This window comes from Pongo pygmaeus, chromosome 16 (genome assembly GCF_028885625.2).
Source record: "Pongo pygmaeus isolate AG05252 chromosome 16, NHGRI_mPonPyg2-v2.0_pri, whole genome shotgun sequence".
Lineage (NCBI taxonomy): Eukaryota > Metazoa > Chordata > Mammalia > Primates > Hominidae > Pongo > Pongo pygmaeus.
Window position 1 is genome coordinate 50,130,844 of NC_072389.2, and position 20,726 is coordinate 50,151,569.

The window sequence follows — 20,726 nt, forward strand, 5'->3', positions numbered from 1 at the left end:
AAACACCCACTAGGATGACTATATTTAAAAAGACAGATAAATGTTGTCGAGGATGTGAAGAAATTAGAACCCTTATTCATTGCTGATGGGTATGAAAATGGTGTAGCTACTTTGAAAAACAGTTGACACTTTCTCAAAATGTTAAACATAGTTATTACATGACCCAGCAATTCCACTCTTAGATATATACGCAATAGAAACAAAAACATATATCCACGTAAAAATGAAATGTTCATAGCAGCATTATTCATAGTAGATAAAAAGTGGAAAGACCTAAATGTCCATCAGTTGATGAATAGGTAAATAAAATGTAGTATATCCATACAGTGGAATATTATTATACTTAGCAATAAAAAGTAATGAAGTACTGATACATGCTTTAACATAAATGAACCTGGAATACATTATGCTAAGTGAAAGAAGCTAGTCACAAAAGAGCATATATCGTATGATTCCATTCACATAAAATGTCCAGAATAGGAGAATATATATAGATAGAAAGTAGATTCATGGTTGCCTAGGGCTGGGGTGTGTGTTGGGGGCATGGGGAGTAACTGCTAATGGGCAAGGGGATGATGGAAATGTTCTAAAATGTTCTTTTGGGAATGATGAGAATGTTCTAAAATCAGACTGTGGCGATGATTGTACAACTCTGTAAATGCTCTAAAAACCATTGAATTGTACACTTTATATGAGTGAATTGTAAGGTCTGTGAATTATATCTTAATAAAGCAGTTAAAGGAAAAATGGCTATTCCATTAAATTCAAATAGCAATATGATTTAAGATGCCATTCTATCTATTCATTATTAAACATTGAGGTTATTTTCAGTTTTTCACTCTGCTAAATAATAGTGTAACCAAGCACTCCATTACAAAGAACTTTTTACTAAAGCTGCTATAAATCTAATAAACATGTGGTGTCACTAAAGTCACCTACCTCACTTTAAGGTTACAAATCTATCAATACTTTACAGATGTAAATAAATGGTACCTTCCACACAATTCTCATCCATAGACCAAGGTCAACAACTTGCCCTTAAACCTCAATTATAATTGGTTTGGCAATAATAGACAAAAATATAGTGACTTAAACAAAACAGAAGTTTGTTTGTCTGTCACATAAGTCTACAGGTAGGCAGCCCAAAGCTGGGATGGCAAATTTCTACAAAATATCCTCAGGATCTCAGGCTCTTTTCAGTCCACTGCTTTGCCAACCCTAGGGTATAGTTCTTGCTCTTATGGACTGAAATGGTAACTACCACATCCTCTAAGTAACAGGCTGAAAGAACACAGAAAGAGTGGGAGTGGAAGGAAAGGGAGACAAAGGGTATGTGCCAAGGCCTTTAAGAAAAGTTCCCAGATGCCATTTCTGCTGTATATCCATTGGCTAAACCACTGTGACAGCCATACTTAATTTCAAGTGGGACTGAGAATATATTCTTTATTCTTGGTAGCATGTGCTTAGATAGAAATTAGGGGTTCTAGGGGCAGGTGTGGTAGCTCATGCCCATAATCCCAGCACTTTAGGAGGCTGAGGCGGGAGGATCACCTGAGCCCAGGTGTCTGAGACCAGCCTAGGCAATATATTGAGACCCTGTCTCTAGAAAAATATTTAAAAATTAGTCAGGTGTAGTGGTATATGCCTATAGTCCTAGCTACTTGAGAGGCTGAGGTGGGAGGACTGCTTGAATCCAGGAGTTCAAGGTGATTGCACCACTGCACTCCAGCCTGGTGAAACAAGAAAGAAAAGAAAAGGAAAAGAAGAGAGAGGAAGGAAGGAAGGAAGGAAGGAAGGAAGGAAGGAAGGAAGGAAGGAAATTAGGGGTTCTATATCATCATGGAAAAAAGAGAAACAGACATTCAGAAATTCACTGGCAGACTTGGCCAATGACTCATAATGTATCTAATTACAGAAAACACTACCAAAAGCTAGAAAAAAAAAATCTAGTCACAAAGGATGAAATAACTAAGATGAACTACACACTAAATTAAACAGTTTAGGAAATGACTATGCTTAATAGTTGAAAGCATCAGAGGAGACATGCTTTCAAAAGGATGGAGAAATAATCAAAAGTTCTAAAGTGAGGAGAACATTTTTTTTCATTTTTTGAGACGGCGTTTCCCTCTGTCTCCAGGCTGGAGTTCAGTGGCGCGATCTCGGCTCAATGCAACCTCCGCCTCCCAGGTTCAAGGGATTCTCCGGCCTCAGCCTCCCGAGTAGCTGGGATTATAGGCATTTGCCACCACGCCCAGCTAATTTTTGTATTTTTAGTAGAAACCAGGTTTCACCTTGTTGGCCAGGATGGTCTCAATCTCCTGACTTCGTGATCCGCCCACCTTGGCCTCCCAAAGTGCTGGGATTACAGGCATGAGCCACCACGCCTGGCCAGAGAACACTTTTTATAAGGATATTCAGAGGCATTATCCATCAGCTACATTAAAGCAAGTTTTAAAAAATGGTTACATGAGCAATAACTAAGATCATATTGCTTTTCACTTCCCATTAAGACAATAAACTTAAAATAGTTCAACTTTGCTTATTTTATTTTTTCATATGCTTCTAATTCCTGGAAGGCTTATGTTATCACTGATTTTATTCTGTCTGATAATATTTCAATGATATAGGTTACATTTTGCTTTACTATATACATCGAAAGATACAATCACTTTGGGAAACAAACCAAAAAAAGCATTTCATTATAATTTTAAATTTACACATGCATAATGTATCAGAAAAATACTGGATACTCTCTTTCAAGAAATTCCAACATACACAACTTGGTGTAAATTTACTCAATCCTCTTAGTCATTAATTTAAGATCTACAGACAGGCTTGGTTTCTATACAAGAAATAGTCAATGGTATGTAACTATGATAAAGTATTCGGGAGAAATGCATTTCAGGGAAAGATAATTAACATTCAAGGTTTTTGTCTTTTCTGTTTTTTTGTGTAATTTACAAGATCTGAAGGGCTTAACCACAGATGTGAATATAAATAAGGAAAAGTTATCATATGGAAAAAATAATAATTCTCAAATGCTGATTCCAAAAGTAGTGTTAAAATTTTGTATTATGAAATTTGAGTCATGGGAGAAGGACCAGGGCCAGGGCCCACATATACCCAAATAGTCCAAGCACTAAAAAAAGTGTGCATTTTCTTTAGATAATTCTACAGCTGGTATTCACTTGCTTGGAAGAAGTACAGTTCTAAGATGATAGCTTCACAAATAACACTGTCATTTATAAGTCACAAAAATGTAATAAACCAATCAGACTCTATATAGCATGGCCATATGGATAAAGATAACAAACTGCCATCTTGAAATCAGTACAACTCAATACTAATGAAACTGTCTAGGGTCAATGGTCTTGTAGTCTGAGGTGTTATCTGAGCTCATTGTTTCACAACCAAGAAAATTAAGAAGCCTGGACACAAGGGTGAAGTTGGAGCAAAACTTTTATAAGCAAAAGAAAGAAAGCTCTCCACAGTGGAGAGGGGACCCGAGTGGGCTGCTGTTTTTACAGTTGAATCCAAAAGTTTTTATGTGAAACTCCCCTCAACTCTGTAGCTGTTTGTGTAACTTCCCTTATCTATGAAGCTGTATATGTAACTCTCCTTATCTGTGTATGTCTTGGGCAAGCACAAAGTGCAGCTTCTCTTGTTCGTGTAACTGTGGGTCTGTTTTAGGTAAGCCCCCCACCTCCCTGTGCAAGTTCCCACGGAGCTCACCACATAAATGCCTGAAAAGGGGAGGAAATTTTTTCCTGAGAGCCTGCTAATCACACGAAGAACAAAGGATCTATGCTGGGCCTTGCTTTCTTATCAGTGCAGCTGCCATTTGGTTTTTCCCCAGGCTGCTCTATTTATGCCTGTAGCTGTGATTTTTTCAGGCTGTTTCTCAGAGGACTAGCCTTAGTGGTCTGCCTAACTGATTTTTCCTTTTCTTCTCCCTCACTATTTTAGCTTATTTAAAAGACAAGCATGCTGGCTTGTTTCTGGGTCTGCTTTGCGGATCTGCAGTCGTATTGTACCTGGCACAGAAGCTACAGCATATGCTATTTGGGAGAGTGGGGAAGCACTTGCCTAGAAAATCAAGAGGGTTGTGTTCCAATTCTGTTTTGGCCCCCAGTTAGTCCTCCTAAATAAGACATCTTCTCAAGGTCCTTATTTCCTCATTAAAAACAATAAGTGAACTGGACTCGTTCTTTAAGGTCCTTTCTAGAACTGTGATTCTAAGGTGACTTGCAGGTTCATCTAACAAGACATGACACTCATAGTCTGTTTATGTTAAGTCACTTTTGAAACCTGCACGTTGTGCACAGGTACCCTAAAACTTAAAGTATAATAAAAATAAAAAAGAAAAAAAAAGAAATACTATCAGAAACCATCCAACATGATATATGAATTATTAAAATGTTTTTCTCCATATGTTTCAAGTCAGAGACAGTAATTCAGAACTCCACTAGCATCCTATTTTTTCTTTTTTTTTTTTTGAAATGGAGTCTCGCTCTGTCACCCAGGCTGGAGTGCAGTGGCATGATCTCGGCTCACTGCAAGCTCTGCCTCCCAGGTTCACGCCATTCTCCTGCCTCAGCCTCCCGAGTAGCTGGGACTACAGGCGCCCGCCACCACACCCGGCTAATTTCTTTTTGTATTTTTAGTAGAGACAGGGTTTCACCGTGTTAGCCAGGATGGTCTCCATCTCCTGACCTCGTGATCCACCCGCCTCGGCCTCCCAAAGTACTGGGATTACAGGTGTGAGCCAACGCCCCCGGCCAGGCCAGGGTAAATATTCTATAATGCACAGGACTGACACTCACCTACCCTCGCCCAAACAAAGAATTATCTGGCCTAAAATGCCAGTAGCGCCAAAACTAAGAAACCCTGTTCTAGGCTATTGCCCCAACGTGTACCATCTATAACTAAAGACCACAATTAATTCTATTTTCAGAAATTTAATAGTCAATGAGTTTAACCCAACCCATTCTGAGGAAGAGATAGTGAAGTTTTAGTCACAAAAATTGATACCACAGCCTAAATTAGAACTCTTAGTCACTAAATGTTTAATGAACACAAGCTGATTTTTTCCAACAAGAAGTTATTCCTTCCTGTGCAAGCAGATGGGCATGATAAAAAAGAGAAGTACTTGTCATTTCACATCAAAATTAAAAACAAATACATTATCTCTAAAAATGAAGATTTCTTCCAAGAAATTGCTATTATTTAATGCAGAAATATGAAAAAGGAAATTTATTGAATTGGGCAAATAAAAAGATTAAAAATTTTTACTTTAGTTCTACCAATAAAATTCACAACAGAGTATTACCACAGGTTGAAATTATACTTTTAAAATTCTGACTAATTTTTTAATAGTTTTTTAAAATTTGTTTTTGTGTTATACAGTTATGTCTTTTTGAACAATCAGACTGTTTCTTTATCCAGCAATAATACTTAAAGCAGCACTGTTACATATCCAAATGTAGGTATATGTCCTTATCTATGGCTGATTTTAATATTTATCATTGCTCTTCTTTTTTTTTTTTTTTTTTGAGACGGAGTCTAGCTCTGGCGCCCAGGTTGGAGTGCAGTGGCGTGATCTTGGCTCACTGCAACCTCCGCCGCCTGGGTTCACGCCTTCTCCTGCCTCAGCCTCCCGAGTAGCTGGGATTACAGGAGCCCGCCACCATGCCCGGCTAATTTTTTGTATTTTTAGTTGAGGCAGGGTTTCACCGTGTTAGCCAGGCTAGTCTCGATCTCCTGACCTCGTGATCCGCCCGCCTCGGCCTCCCAAAGTGCTGGGATTACAGGCGTGAGCCACCGCGCCTGGCCGGAATACTTTCATTATTAACAAATGATATGACTAGGCACACTGAAGAGCCAAGAGAATCGATTAAAATATTCTTAGAATCTTAAGGAATTCCAAATGGGTAGATATAAGACCAATACTCTCAATTCAATAACTCAGAGTGGCTGCTTTCGCTGGCAAAGTGGAGGTATCTTAAAGGAAATCTGAACCCGTGGTGATCCCTGGCAACCCGATATGTTTTTGTCTGTTTCTAAACATTAGGGAATGGAAACTCGGTGGCGGCCCTAAGTAGCCTGGTTTCGGGCTCTCATGGATGCACTGATAGAAGGTGATACCTGTATGCTAAATTATGAGAAAACCCCAGCAACTCCAGTTTCAACATATTGAGGAGATGCTTCTGTTGCTTCCCAATTTGCCCATATGAAGACATCAAAAAAGGACTTAAGGATTCAGAGAAAGAGGAATCTTATGTTAAAGAAAAGAATTAGATTTTTGGAAGAAAAGCTTATAGGAGCTCAATTAGATGAAGAAACAAGTTTTGTGGAATACCAACAAGTAAATAAGGCCTGTTATGTATATTGAAAGATTTGTGGCCCAGCGCGGTGGCTCACGCCTGTAATCCCAGCACTTTAGGAAGCTGAGGCAGGCGGATCACAAGGTCAGGAGATTGAGACCATCCTGGCTAACACGGTGATACCCCGTCTCTACTAAAAACACAGATTAGCCGGGCATGGTGGCAGGCGCCTGTAGTCCCAGCTACTGGGGAGGCTGAGGCAGGAGGATGGCGTGAAACCGGAAGGCGGAGCTTGTAGTGGGCTGAGATTGTGCCACTGCACCCCAGCCTGGGCGACAGAGTCTTGCTCTGTCTCAAAAAGAAAAAAAAAAAAGGAAGATTTGCATTGATAGAGATGATTTAAAGAGCAAATTGGATAAAATGAGTAAACACAACTCTGAATCTTTAAAAGTATTGAATAAACAGATGCAATCTAAACAAGTAGAACTCTAGCTAAGGACAGAGGTGGAAACTCAGCTGGTGATGAAGAATTTCAATCCACTTTCATCAAATTAGGAGGTGGAAAAGTTTCAAGCTGTAACCTGAAGATCCAAGGTTTGGAACAAGAGTTGATGATGAAAGAATGTAACGATCTCAAAATAGAACTACTCAAAAACCAAACAAACCTATCTGTATCAGGAAGACAATCTTGAAGAGCAGAGATCTCTGAAGAGTAAGAACTTCAAGTGATAATACGCAGAATGTATACTGGCAACTGAAGAGATAAATGTCTAATTTATATCTGGTGACTCAAGTGCTAGCTGAACTATTAAGAAAACTGAAAACCCCAACTGCAATCAAGAAAGCCTGCACCTCAGTAGGATACATTGAAGACCCTTGGAAAGACGGCACAAAACTGCACATGATGAACTTTACTGCAACATACACAAGACATCTCCTTCTCTCACCAAATGGCAAAACTCTTTGTTATACTACATCTTCCCCTTTACCAGGAGATATAAAGGTTTTATCAGAGAAAGCAGTCCTCCAATCATGGACAGATAATGAGAGAGCCATTCCTAATGAGGGCACACACTCTTATGGCAGAAACTCTCTGGAAGATCATTTTGAGTATTCCCAATCCCTCCTGACTCAAGTGAGACAGCATTTAGGGAAATTAACAGTAAAATTTTGCCTTTTAACCAATGTACCACTACTGCATTACTTGGATCAACATAATCAAAATTTCCTTTTTAAGACTTAACTCTGAAGAGATTCATCATTTGATCACAAGGACACTGTCTCTCAGTGGTTCTCTCAAGAAATTCTTAACAAACTAAACATAGATTTTGATTAAAATTTTGTAGAGTTCTTTAGTACATCCATTTGAACATACTGTATGATATTATGTAGTTTATTTCCAGTATGAAAGAATACCCTCCAGCTCCATATTCTAAGAAGCAGATATATGCTACTAATTTTTTTTTTTTTTTTGATACATGGCCTCACTCTTTCACCTTGGTTGAAGCACAATGGAATGACCATAGATAGCTCACTGCAAACCTCAACTCCTGGGCTTAAGCAATCCTCCTGCCCCAGCCTCCCAAGTAGCTAGGACTACAGGAGTACACCACTACACCCAGTTAATTTTTTTTTTTTTTTATCTTTTGTATAGACTGGTTCTCTCTATGTTGCTCAGACTGGTCTTGAACTCCTGGACTCAAGCTATCCTCATGCCTCAGCCTTCCAAAGTGCTGGGATTACAAGTGTGAGCCAGCATGCTTGGCCTGCTACCATACTAGTTAATAAATACCTTGGGCCGAGAAGTTAAAGACCAGCCTCAGCAACATAGTGAGATGCCATCTTGAAAAAAAAAATTTAATTAGGCTGGGTGAATTGGGGCACACTTGTAATCCTAGCACTTTGGGAGGCCTAGGAGGGTGGATTGCTTGAGGCCAGGAGTTTGAGACCAGCCTGGCCAACATGGCAAAAACACATTTCTATCAAAAATACCAAAAAAAGTTGTCCAGGTGTGGTGGTACACACCTGTAGTCCCAGCTACTCAGGAGGCTGAGGCATGAAAATTGCTTGAACCCAGGAGGTGGAAATTGAGAGGTTACGGTCAGCCAAGATTGTGCCACTGTACTCCAGCCTGGGTGACAGAGTGAGACCCTGCCTCAAAAAAAAAATTTTTTTTTTTTGTTAATTAGCCAGGCGTGGTGGCACACATCTGCGGTCCCAGCTACTCAGGAGGCTGAGGTGGGAGAATTGCTTGAGCCCGGGAGTTCCAGGTTGCAGTGAGCTCTGATTATGCTACCTCACTGCAGCTTGGGTGACACAGCAAGATCCTGTCTCTGTCTCACACAAACACACACACACAAATTAAGTAAATAAATAAATAAACATAAGGTGTTTAAGAAAGAAGAAAAACTCCTCTTTATACCATAATTTCCACATCTGAGAATTTACATGAAGAAAACTATCAAAAAAGTAGAGCAAGATTTACTTTTAAAAAGATGTTCATGGAGGTGTCATAAAAGTAATAAATTGTAGGCCAGGTGTGGTGGCTCATACCTGTAATCCTAGTGGCATTTTGGGAGGCTGAGGAGGGAGGATCTCTCGCTTCAGCCTGGGAGGTTGAGGCTGCAGTGAACTGAAATCACGCCACTGCACTCCAGCCCTGGGGGTCAGAGTGAGCTTTTGTCTCAAAAAAAAAAAAAAAGGTTAAACAAACAAAATGAAATGCCATATGCTGCCATTACACATCATAATATCAAAGAAGATTTTTCGGCCAGGCACGGGTGGTTTATGCCTGTAATCCCAGCACTTTGGGAGGCTGAAGCAGGTAGATCACTTGAGGCCAGGAATTTGAGACCAGCCTGGGCAACATGACCAAACCCCATCTCTACTAAAAATACAAACAATTAGCTGGTGTGGTGGGGTGGCATGTGCCTGTAGTCCCAGCTGCTCCAGAGGCCAAGGCACAAGAATTGCTTGAACCCAGGAGGCAGAGGTTGCAGTGAGCCGAGATCACATCACTGCACTCCAGCCTGGGCAACAGAGTAAGATACTGTCTCAATTAAAAACAAAAAAAAAGTTATTACTGGAAAGGTTATTACTGGGAGAGGATTTGGGAGAAATTAGGATTTTATGCTAATTCTGTACTGCCTGATTTTTCGTACATCAAGTTTGTACAATGTAAAAAAAATCAATGTCCCTAGTACTATGCTAACAAATGCTTCAGCAGGTAAATTGAGGGTATATTTTATCTATGTTCACACTGCACCCTCTGGTGTTTCCACAAAGAAAAGGCTCTAAGTAGACACCTACCTAGGGTTTATTCGTATCCTTTGTCCACTTCTGTTGTTTTTGGATTGGACATATTTTTCCCAGATTTATAATACCTCTTTGTATATTAAGGAAATTAGCCCTTATGGGAGAAAAACTTGAAAAAATTATATAAATTACATCATTACTTTTATTTTGAAGAAAGATAACTACTATTTGATCATTTATATTACAGCAGCTAAATACCAGACTGTAGGGTACCCCAGTCCCATCCTCCCCTCCCCCGATTCCACTTCTGGCTTTCTTTCTGTGTCCTGACCAAAAATCACAGAGTGCTTTGACTGCTCTGTGAGACAGCCCAGTGCAGGGTTTTCCCATCAGGCTTGAACTCAAACCAGGACCTTAAACATTTCCAGGCACTGATAAAGGTATCTAGGTTGCTGCTCAAAACATTGAAAGAAACTGGCCTCAGCCCTGAGCCAGATTCCTTAAACCTGCATATAAACTCCATACCCAGACCCCCTCACTGTGGATATACCTAGGTAGAACACCCCTTATATCTTGTCCATTGCAAGGATTGGTGCAATACTCTACAAGTTCCCTCAATAAATGCTTTAGACTGATTACTCTAGTTAGTGGTTCTTTCTTTAGAATCCCAACTGGCCCCAACTTGGGACAGTTTGGGGTACTCCCTTGTGGGGATTCCCCTGCCTCCACTTTTAGGTTGACTCTGGCCACAGGTCTGGAGGGATAAAACATAGACTTCTGAAGAACCAATGTTCCCTATGAATATTTGAAAACCAACTGAATTGGAAAATATGGAACTAGGACTAGATCATGTATAAGCCTGCAATGAGAAGGCCTCTCATAAACTGGTCCTAATATAATGGCAAGGCCATGTTTGTTTGTCTTTTTAAATTAATTTCTTGTTTTTCTTTGAGACAGAGTATTGTTCTGTCACCCAGGCTAGAGTGCAGTGGCGTGATCATGGCTCACTGCGGTCTCAACCTCCTGGGCTCAAACGATCCTCCTACCTCAGCCTCCAAATAGCTGGAACTATAGGTATGTGCCACTATGCCCAGCTAGTATTTTAAATTTTTTATAGAGATGGGGTATCCCTATGCTGCCCAGACTGGTCTCAAATTCCTGGGCTCAAGCAGTCATCCGGCTTCAGCCTCCCTAAGTGCTGAGATTACAAGCGTGCGCCACAATGCCCAGTCTAAATTTAATTTCTTAAACCAACGTAATATATTACAAGCAATTTGGAAAGAAGAAGGGAAATCACTCACCACTTTTCATCCTAATAAAATTACTGCTAATATGTAGTGTATTTCTTTCCAAGTAAAAAATATATTTTAAGATTCTTTTGTAGTTCATAAGCATGATGATTGGGTTTTCACACACAGATACATATAATTTTTAAATAATTTATTAACTGTTATCATAACATACATAAAATCATTGTCTCCTTTCTGCAGAGACAGTATAGTGTGCTATACTATGAGATAGTATAGTATTCTACATAGTAAATACCTGGTATAGTATTTAATGACTACCATTTAAATAATGGGCTCCAACTCAGTTCAAATCCTGCTTCTCCCGTACTTAATAAAGTTTGTATGACTTTGGGGAAATTGCTTGTCTTTCTAATCATAGATCTCTTTTTTTTTGTATAATGGGAATGATTATAATGCTATCTATCTCATAGGAAAACTGAAAATTAAATGAGATAAGCACACAATCAGTGCTCACAGATTTCTACATTGAATTGAATATTAATGAAGATTATGAATTCAATACCTTTAGGATAATTCTTTTTTGTGCTCTGTTGCTAGTTCACTGTTTTCCCTAAGGGTCTTTATTTCATTTGGTGTTACTTCATCATGCTGTGGATAGAAAAATAAATCACATTTTAAAAAATCGGCATACCAGTGATCCAATCAGTAATGTTTTTAAAAAGGAAAAATAAACTGGAAACATATATATCAAAAGCCATAAAAATATTTACACATTTAAGTCCACTCAATCTAGCTTGGTGGAGAAAATTTACAAAATTTTGTCCACACACACATATAATTATACTATATAATTTTAGAGACACATAAAGAAGACCAGAATTTTAAATATACCAGCTGTGGTTATGTCAGATAAGTAAAACTTTAACTGATTTTATTCTCCTTTCAATTATTGAAATTTCCTCTAATGTGGTTATATTACTTTTTAGTCACAAAAATAAGGAAACAAAAAATCTTGCTGCTAATTTAAACTTTTTAAAAATCTTTGACTTAAGGATTCCTGTGAGCTACAAATCAAAAATATAAAGTAAGCTGAACAAAGTATATTTCTCCTTCAAAAGGACAGTGAAGTATTTAGCTGTAAAGATATAAAATAACTAAATGTATGTTAAGCTTTTTCTAAATATTCTGTGAAAGCAACTTAGATACTGGTACCTATCACATAATCTATTTATTTTACATACCAGTAAGAAGTTTCTTTTTTTTTCTTTTTTTTTTTTGAGACAGAGTCTTGCTCTGTCACCCAGGCTGGAGTACAGTGGCACGATTTTGGCTCACTGCAACCTCTGCCTCCCAAGTTCAAGCAATTCTCCTGCCTCAGCCTCTCGAGTAGTTGAGATTACAGGCGCCAGCCACCACATCTGGCTAATTTTTTGTATTTTTAGTAGAGACGGGGTTTTCCCATGTTGCTGAAGCTGGTTTCGAACTCCCAAGCTCAGGCAATCGGCCCACTTCAGCCTCCCAAAATGCCAGGATTACAGGCGCGAGTCACCCTGCCCAGTCACCATTAAGAAGTTTCTATATTTAAATAAAAACTTAAATCCACTCCAAACAATAGTAATGCTCCCCAGATTTACCCTTGTTATCGCCATTCAATGAATACCTTCCATGTATATATGCTATGGTTACATTATTATAATTGGCTAATACTCATATCAACCAATATTTTGAAAGAATCAACAAACTCTTTTATCATGTAATAATATAACTTCTAGAGTCAACGTCCATACAAGCATGTTTTAGTAATTTCTTAGTAGGAAAAACATTGGATTGGGTTAGAGCTGAGAAAATTTGGCTCCACTTTGCTAATATCGGCCAATGTGTACTAAAATGGGTCATTATATTTTCTTTACCTTAATTTTGTCATGTATAAAGCTAAATGATGAAATTAATGATCTTTAAACTCCAAAGTTCTGGTAGAGTCAATAATTACCACCAAATAATAACCACTGCATTACTGCTCACGTTCCTGGAAACACTGTGAAAAGTCAAGGATTAGATATTTCAGTCCTTAGTACAACATACTATTACTTCCTAGGCAAAAAGACTGAAAGAACTATTATTTTCAGATGATGATGACTTGGGAAGAAAAAACAAATTAATGACAGGAATATAAAATATATAAGTTGGCCGGGTGCGGTGGCTCACGCCTGTAATCCCAGCACTTTGGGAGGCCGAGGCGGGCGGATCACAAGGTCATGAGATCGAGACCACGGTGAAACCCCGTCTCTACTAAAAATACAAAAAGTTAGCCGGGCGTAGTGGCGGGCGCCTGTAGTCTCAGCTACTTGGGAGGCTGAGGCAGGAGAATGGCGTGAACCCAGGAGGCGGAGCTTGCAGTGAGCCGAAATCGCGCCACTGCACTCCAGCCTGGGCGACAGAGCGAGACTCCGTCTCAAAAAAAAAAAAAAAAAAAAAATATATAAGTTGATAGCCTGATTTTGGACATAATGTAAAGGTTTTCTATATGATATGGCTGTGGGTTTAAAGTTTAAAAAAATAAAACATAAAAATGAAAGATTTTCTCCCTAACTCTTTATTGTGAAAAATTTCAAACTTACCAAAAAGTTAAAGAATAGTACAATAGGCCAGGTGCGGTGGCTCACGCCTGTAATCCCAGCACTTTGGGAGGCCAAGGTGGGCGGATCACGAGGTCAGGAGATTGAGACCATCCTGGCCAACATGGTGAAACCCCGTCTCTACTAAAAATACAAAAAGTAGCTGGGTGTGGTGGCGGGTGCCTGTAATCCCAGCTACTTGGGAGGCTGAGGCAGGAGAATCGCTTGAACCCAGGAGGTGGAGGTCGCAGTAAGCTGAGATCCCGCCACTTCACTCCACCCTGGCAACAGAACGAGACTCTGTCTCAAAAAACAAAAAAAAAGAATAGTATAATAAATACCATATACCTTTCACCTAGATTCACAAAGTGTTAATATTTCCAACACCCTGAGTGCCTCCTCTCTCTTTTTATTTTTGTGGAACCACTTGAAAACATTTGCAGATATGACATTTCCACTCTCTAATACCTGGCATGTGTTTTCTAAAAATATACGTCGTTTTATCTTTACAACACCACTATCACACTTAAGAAAATAAAATGTAACACAGTATCACCCATTATACAGTTCATTGTTAAATTTTCCCAATTGCTCTCCAAATGTCTTTTATACCTCTTTTTTATGTCTCTTAATCTACTATGCTCCTATTGCTATTTTTGTATTTTATGACATTAACTGATGTTAGAGTCCAGATCAGTTAATTGTCTTGTGGTATGGTCCATATTCTGGATTTGTCTGAATGTTAACTCATAATTAAATTTGGGTTAAATGTTTTGAACAAGAATACTACACAGATAATATTGCATATTTATTATATCATATCAGACTGAACATAATGAAAGGTTGCTCCAATATTGGTGATGCTAAGTTTGCTAAGTTAGTTAAATGGTGCCTGCCAGATCGCTCCATTGTAAAGGTATACTGTTTAACTTTGTAACTAATAATCAATCTGTGGGTGATAATTTGAGATCATAGGTTTAGAATCCATTAATGACCTTATCTAAATCAATTATTATATGGAGGGTTTTAAAAACGGTGATTTTTCTATTTTATCTTTCTATATTTACTAGCTGCTATTTTTGTAAAGGAAATTTTCCTTATCCAACCCTTATCTTCCTTATTTTCTTCCTTCTTTCCTTTCTTCCTTCTGTCTTCCCTTTTTTCTTTATGTCTGCTTTTGGAGTATCATATACACATATGGAATGCTTCACGAATTTGCGTGTCATCCTCATGCAGGGGCCATGTTAATCTCTGTATTGTTCCAATTTTAGTATGTGTGCTGCCGAAGCAAGCACATGGATTTTTTTACCTATTATAATTCATTATTGTCATTATTAGTTTTAATGCTCAGTTGTTCCCAAATTTGGCTATTACTTAAAGATTTTGAAGTAAGTCAAAAGCATAAGTAAATCTGAGGCAGGATGGCAAAAGCTACAAAACAGCTATTTTTCCAGTATTGTACACTATTTTTTTCTTTTTTTTCGTTAATCAGGCAGCCCCTGAACCAGAATAGGTTCAGACAGACTCTTGTACACATTTATTGAGGGGTGTTATTGAAAACATTGAACAAACAACATGTCACAGAAATTAACCAATCAGAGTCTACACTGGCAGTAAAGAACTGGTAAATACTATGCACCTGTTATTCTCTTCCTATTACTAACAGAAGCAAATTTTCAAGTTTCTTATAGGAATAATTCTATTTATACAAAATAACCTCAATTTTACTAATGTACTACTATAAAACAATGTTGAACCAAATAATATTCAATAACAGCATGCCCTTTAAATTTCTTAATCTGGGCCGGGCACAGTGGCTCATGCCTGTAATCCCAGCACTTTGGGAGGCCAAGGTGGGTGGATCACTTGAGGTCCAGAGTTCGAGACCAGCCTGGCCAACATGGTGAAACCCCATCTCTACTAAAAATAAAAATATTAGCCGGGCGTGGTGGCACATGCCCATAATCCCAGCTACTTGGGAGGCTGAGGCAGGAGAATCGCTTGAACCCAGAAGGCAAAGGTTGTAGTGAGCCGAGATCGCGTTGCTACACCCCAGCCTGGGAGACAGAGTGAGACTCCATCTCAAAATAAATAAACAAATCTCTTAATCTGACTCATTGGTGCTAACATGTCCCAAGTAAACATTTTAAACATAACTTTGCTTTCAGAAAATGTTGAAACTGTAGATTCTAATCAAGTACCTTAATTTACTCTTACCTTTTCTATCAGAAAATGTTGGTCTTATTCCCAAATAAAACTACCAATTTTTCTTCTTATTTCTGTGGTGAGAAAAACAAATCCAATACTGTTTTTTTTTTTTAAGAATCTTCTGAATTTTGGTTAAAGTCTGAAATTTCTAGGCCAGTGTTATTCTATTTGCAACAAAATCACATAACACACTTGTTAAAATGCGGATTCCTATTGAATCAGATCATTGAGGAGGAGCTCTGGAATTTGCATTTCTAACAAACTGTCCAGATGATTCTAATACACTTTGCTAATCACTGTTGTACATGTTTCCTGCTAGAATATATCTATATCTATATTTGTATCTCTATATACATTAGATGTAGATATATAATTGAGATATGTTCATCCACTCTTCTTTTATATCTACATTTGTATCTATGTATACATTAGATATACATCAATACCTATATCTGTATCATTAGATATACATTAGTTGTATATGTATACACATATATAGATATACATCTGCATATATAGATATATATCTCTCTATATAATAAAGCATATGTATCTATATAATGCATTAGATATATATTAGATGTATATCTAATGTCTACATAACTATAGATATTGATACAGATACAGATATATAGATATAGATATAAAAGAGGGGTGGATGAACAATATGTCTAGTAAACATGGTAGTACAGGAATTCTACAATGGTCAGTATGTCAAACAACAATGTCATCATCCAAACTCAATGATCTCAAAAGTTTTCACAGTAGACAAAAGGACAAAAAAGGTAGTGTTACTCTAGACTTTTGCTGTCCAGTATGGCAGCCACTAGCTACATGTAGGTACTGAGCACTGGAAATGTGTGGTTAATCCAAATTGAGAGGTGCTGTAAGTATAAAATAAATACAGGATTTTGAAGACTTAGTATTAAAAAAAAGTAGGGTATCTCAGTTTTTATAAACTATATATTGACATGATAATATTTTAGATATATTAGGTTAAATAAAATATATTCCTAAAATTAATTCTACTCAATTATTCAATTAATTTTTTTAGAGAAGGGGGTCTCAGCATGTTGCCCAGGCTGGAATGCAGTGGCTATTCACAGGGGAGATTATGGTGCATTGCAGCCTCAAATTCCTGGGCTCAAGGAATTTTAAAATTCGCATTTTAAAAATGCGAATACATGGGTTTATTATCATAACCAATCTTTAAATATCAGAAGAAAAAATTAGAAAAATAATGAAGAGATTCAAAACTAGCAAAGAATATATTTATTAAACGCTCACCACATCAGATACCTTAATACATTATCTTATTTTAAAAAATAATTTGAAATTATTAAAATAAATAGAGACAGGGTCTCACCATGTTACCCTGTTGCCCAGTCCAGTCTTGAACTCCTGGGCTCAAGTGATCCGCTCACCTCAGTTTCCCAAAGTGCTGGGATTACAGGCATGCCCTACCGCACCCGGCCTATTATCTCATTTTATCCTCAAAACAACTTCAGAGAAGTAACTTGCTAAAAGATCACAAAACTAGTAAGCATCAGATCGTAGACTGTGAAGGCAAGATCTGCGTCTGTCTTATTCTTCACTGAATCCCCAGCACCTACCCAGGTTGAAACCTGGCACACAGGAAGAGCTCAATGAACGTATGAATAAACAATACATAAACAAAGTCAGGATATGCACCCAAGGCAATCTGATCCAAAGTCCATGCTTTTTCCACTTATGTTAAATAGATACAAAGTTCAAAAATATGTGACTGAGAGTAAAATAAGTACAGTTGAATTTGGCTGTTTAACAGAGATTAGCTGGATTTGGCTGTCTGACAGGGATTGGCTGAATGATCTTTGCTAACCTTTTTGCAGGCACGCAGGAGGAAGAATGAAATGACCCAAAGCCACTGAGTTTTTTATTTCAGCATTAGCTACTGCAGAGAGATAGTAGGCATGAAAACCTGTAGCATTATCTTCTATGTAATCAAGGCTCTGATATATTCTAGGAGAAAGAAAGGAAATATTTTAGGTTATGAAAGAAACAAGAATGTATTCAACCTTCAAAAGAATAAATAAATAACTGGAAGTAGGGAGACGATTACATTGAAGCATACATGTATGCTGTCCTTTTCTGGCAAGGAAGGAAAAACATATGGCATAAGATACTACTTTCTGGGGGCCTATATCTGGCACATCTCAGCTTTACAGGGTTGGTTAATGACCATATGAATTAGGAAACTTGATCTAAAACGGTCGTGTTCACTGGGCATCAACAGTGGATTGAGCTAGCAGCCTATGGGGCTTATCCATGGTCACTGCTATAAAGAGGTATCAATTAATCCTGAGGTGAGGAGTGTGCATGCAGTCAGAGAAACCTTCACATATAGAAAGCAACATCTTTTCTATAGACGGAGATAAGAAGAGCATTACAAGAAAAAGGCATGCATGAAGCTACAATAATGGCAGTTCAGGTTGACTGGGCTACGGAAGGCATGAGAAAAACTGGGAAATAAACAAGGTAGGCACAGCCACGATCTAAATCTGTAGGAAATTGCGGGGCAGGAGGAAGTGGGGAAAGGAGGGTGGTAGGGCCCTGATCTGATGTCTGGTTTGTAAACGAAATCTGACAGCCATGTGAAGGGGGATCTCAGGGAACAGATTCGAGGCACAGTAATGGCTTAGAAAGTTACTTTGATAGCCCCGGCGAAAAGGGAATTAATGTGCTACTAAGTTAGTGGCAGTGAGGATGAAGAACAATTACAGGGATCTAATTCATGGTATTCGGCCACTGACTGATTCATGGAGTAGGGTTGTTATTCAAAGTTTTGGAGAACACAGGCCCTGGCACAGGTATGGCAGGGACTACAGGCACCTGCCACCACGCCCGGCTAAGTTTTTGTATTTTTAGTAAAGACGGGGTTTCACCGTGTTTGCCAGGATGGTCTTGATCTCCTGACTTCGTGATCCTCCTGCCTCGGCATCCCAAAGTGCTGGGGTTACAGGCGTGAGCCACCGTGCCCAGCTGTGAAATGTTTTTAAATCTCCAAGTACATATGATTTTCTAGTTATCTAGTTGTTATTGATTTCTGGAGTTCGAGACCAGCCTGGCCAACATGGTGAAACCCTGTCTCTACTAAAAATATAAAAATTAGCTGAGTGTGGCGGCACACGCCTGTGGTCCCAGCTTCTTGGGAGGCTGAGGCAGGAGAATCACTTGAATCCAGGAGGTGGAGATTTCAGTGAGCCGAGATCGTGCCACTGCACTACTACAGCCTGGGCAACAGAGCAAGACTCCATCTCAAAAAATAAAAAAAGGTGTTTTGTGTGATCTGTTCTCTTGAAGACCAGGAAGAGTTCATCTTTAAATGTCCCATTTTACTTCATGTGCCCTTCACAATTGTAAATTATTCTTCACCTTTTTTATCCTAATACATGCATAGTTACATTGATATATTTCTTTTTAGCCATAACAAGTTTTGATGTGCATTCTTGTCAATATTGTTTGCTTCAAAATCTACAAAGGCTAATGATTTTTCTAGCTTATGACTTAAAGTCTACTGTTTCAGGAGAATTTTCCCAAATACTCAGTCGACTCAAGTTTATTTCAGCATAAATGTCTTGCAACGTACTTTTAAATGTTATCTCTTATTAGTTTATTCCATTGTTTTATTACTTTTTTCCTGGGACTCCAACTTTGTGAATAGTGCCTTTGCTTAACTTTGATTTCTACCACTTTCCTGTGACCTCTTTTTTCCTTATGTCATTTTCATTCTCCAAGTGTTTTTCTACCTTTCTTCAATGCTAGTCATTATATTTTCATTTGAGTCTATTCTCTTTTGTGATCTTGTGGTTCCCTTTTTCTTTAGGAGATAACTTTGTCTTTCTTTCTTTCATTTATCTTCCGGCTTTAGTTCACTGTGTTTTCATTTCCTTATGTTTTTGCCCATTTTTGTTCCTATTTTTTAGATATCTGACTCAATTGGCTTTTCATATCCACAAATGCTTATTTGAATAAATTTTATTCTATTTGAAGTGTCGGCTTAGAATTGTATTCTGAGTCATTGTTATTTTATTTGGGGAGATTTGAATTAGTCAAACTATATTGGATCTGATTTTTTAATTTGTTTATTAATGATTTACGTAAGTTACATGAACTTGAAAATTTCTTAGACTGATTTAAATAATTTATGAACACTCTTAGACTGATTTAAATAATTTATGAATACTCCTGACCTCAGGTGATCTGCCTGCCTTGGCCTCCCAAAGTGCTGGGATTACAGGCGTGAGCCACCACGCCGGCCTATCAGACCTTTCAAAAACAACATACAAAGCAAAACAATCATAAGGTGGGTAGCAAATTCAAAATACTCTGTAATATACAGAGGGCTTTATATCCAGCCAACTAACCTTGTGTAGTACCAGGACTACACAAGAAAGTATTAAAGATATAAGAACATATAAAATCGTTTACCTACAAGCCTTTCTTGAAGAAACTACAGGATGAGTTTCATCCAAACAAATATTACTGGGAAATCCTCATTAAAATGGTGGGTGTGAGTATTTACACATATTGTAGCTCTAAGGCTAAAATGAAAATAGGACAAGGGTGAGTTACTAATATGGAAATCTTATATATTGTGTAAGTTAAAAATAATGAAACTAAAAATGGGAGGAGAAGAGAGAGGGAAAGAAGAAAGCAGAATAAGTTAAATTTTTTAAAATACAGAAGCAATTAATACAGGACTTGTAGAAAAGGAAACACAGCAATTATAATAAAAATATTTATAAAATACTGTGACACAGTTGAGGCCAAATCTATCAAAAGTCATAATTATCAATACGAATGGCTTAACTACCAAAAAAACCCATCACTTTGAATCACAAAACACAGCCCAAATATTTGCAGAATATAAGAGACACATCAAAACCAAAGTGATTAAGAAAGGATAAAAATTTACACACAAGGCCGGGCGCAGTGGCTCACGCCTGTAATCCTAGCACTTTGGGAGGGTGAGGTGGGCAAATCACCTGAGGTCAGCAGTTCAAGACCAGCCTGGCCAACATGTTGAAACCCCA

The 20,726-nt window shown here is 38.1% G+C and overlaps 1 non-coding gene and 1 pseudogene across 1 annotated transcript; one reads left to right on the plus strand and one right to left on the minus strand.

The window, feature by feature from the left end:
* Positions 1 to 6,200: 6,200 nt before the first annotated feature.
* LOC129013845 (5-azacytidine-induced protein 2-like) lies at positions 6,201 to 7,566 on the plus strand (annotated as a pseudogene).
* A 7,068-nt stretch (positions 7,567 to 14,634) lies between these two features.
* Positions 14,635 to 14,738, minus strand: LOC129014968 (U6 spliceosomal RNA). Its single transcript, XR_008494480.1, has one exon. It is a non-coding gene; the product is annotated as a U6 spliceosomal RNA (small nuclear RNA).
* Positions 14,739 to 20,726: the final 5,988 nt, after the last annotated feature.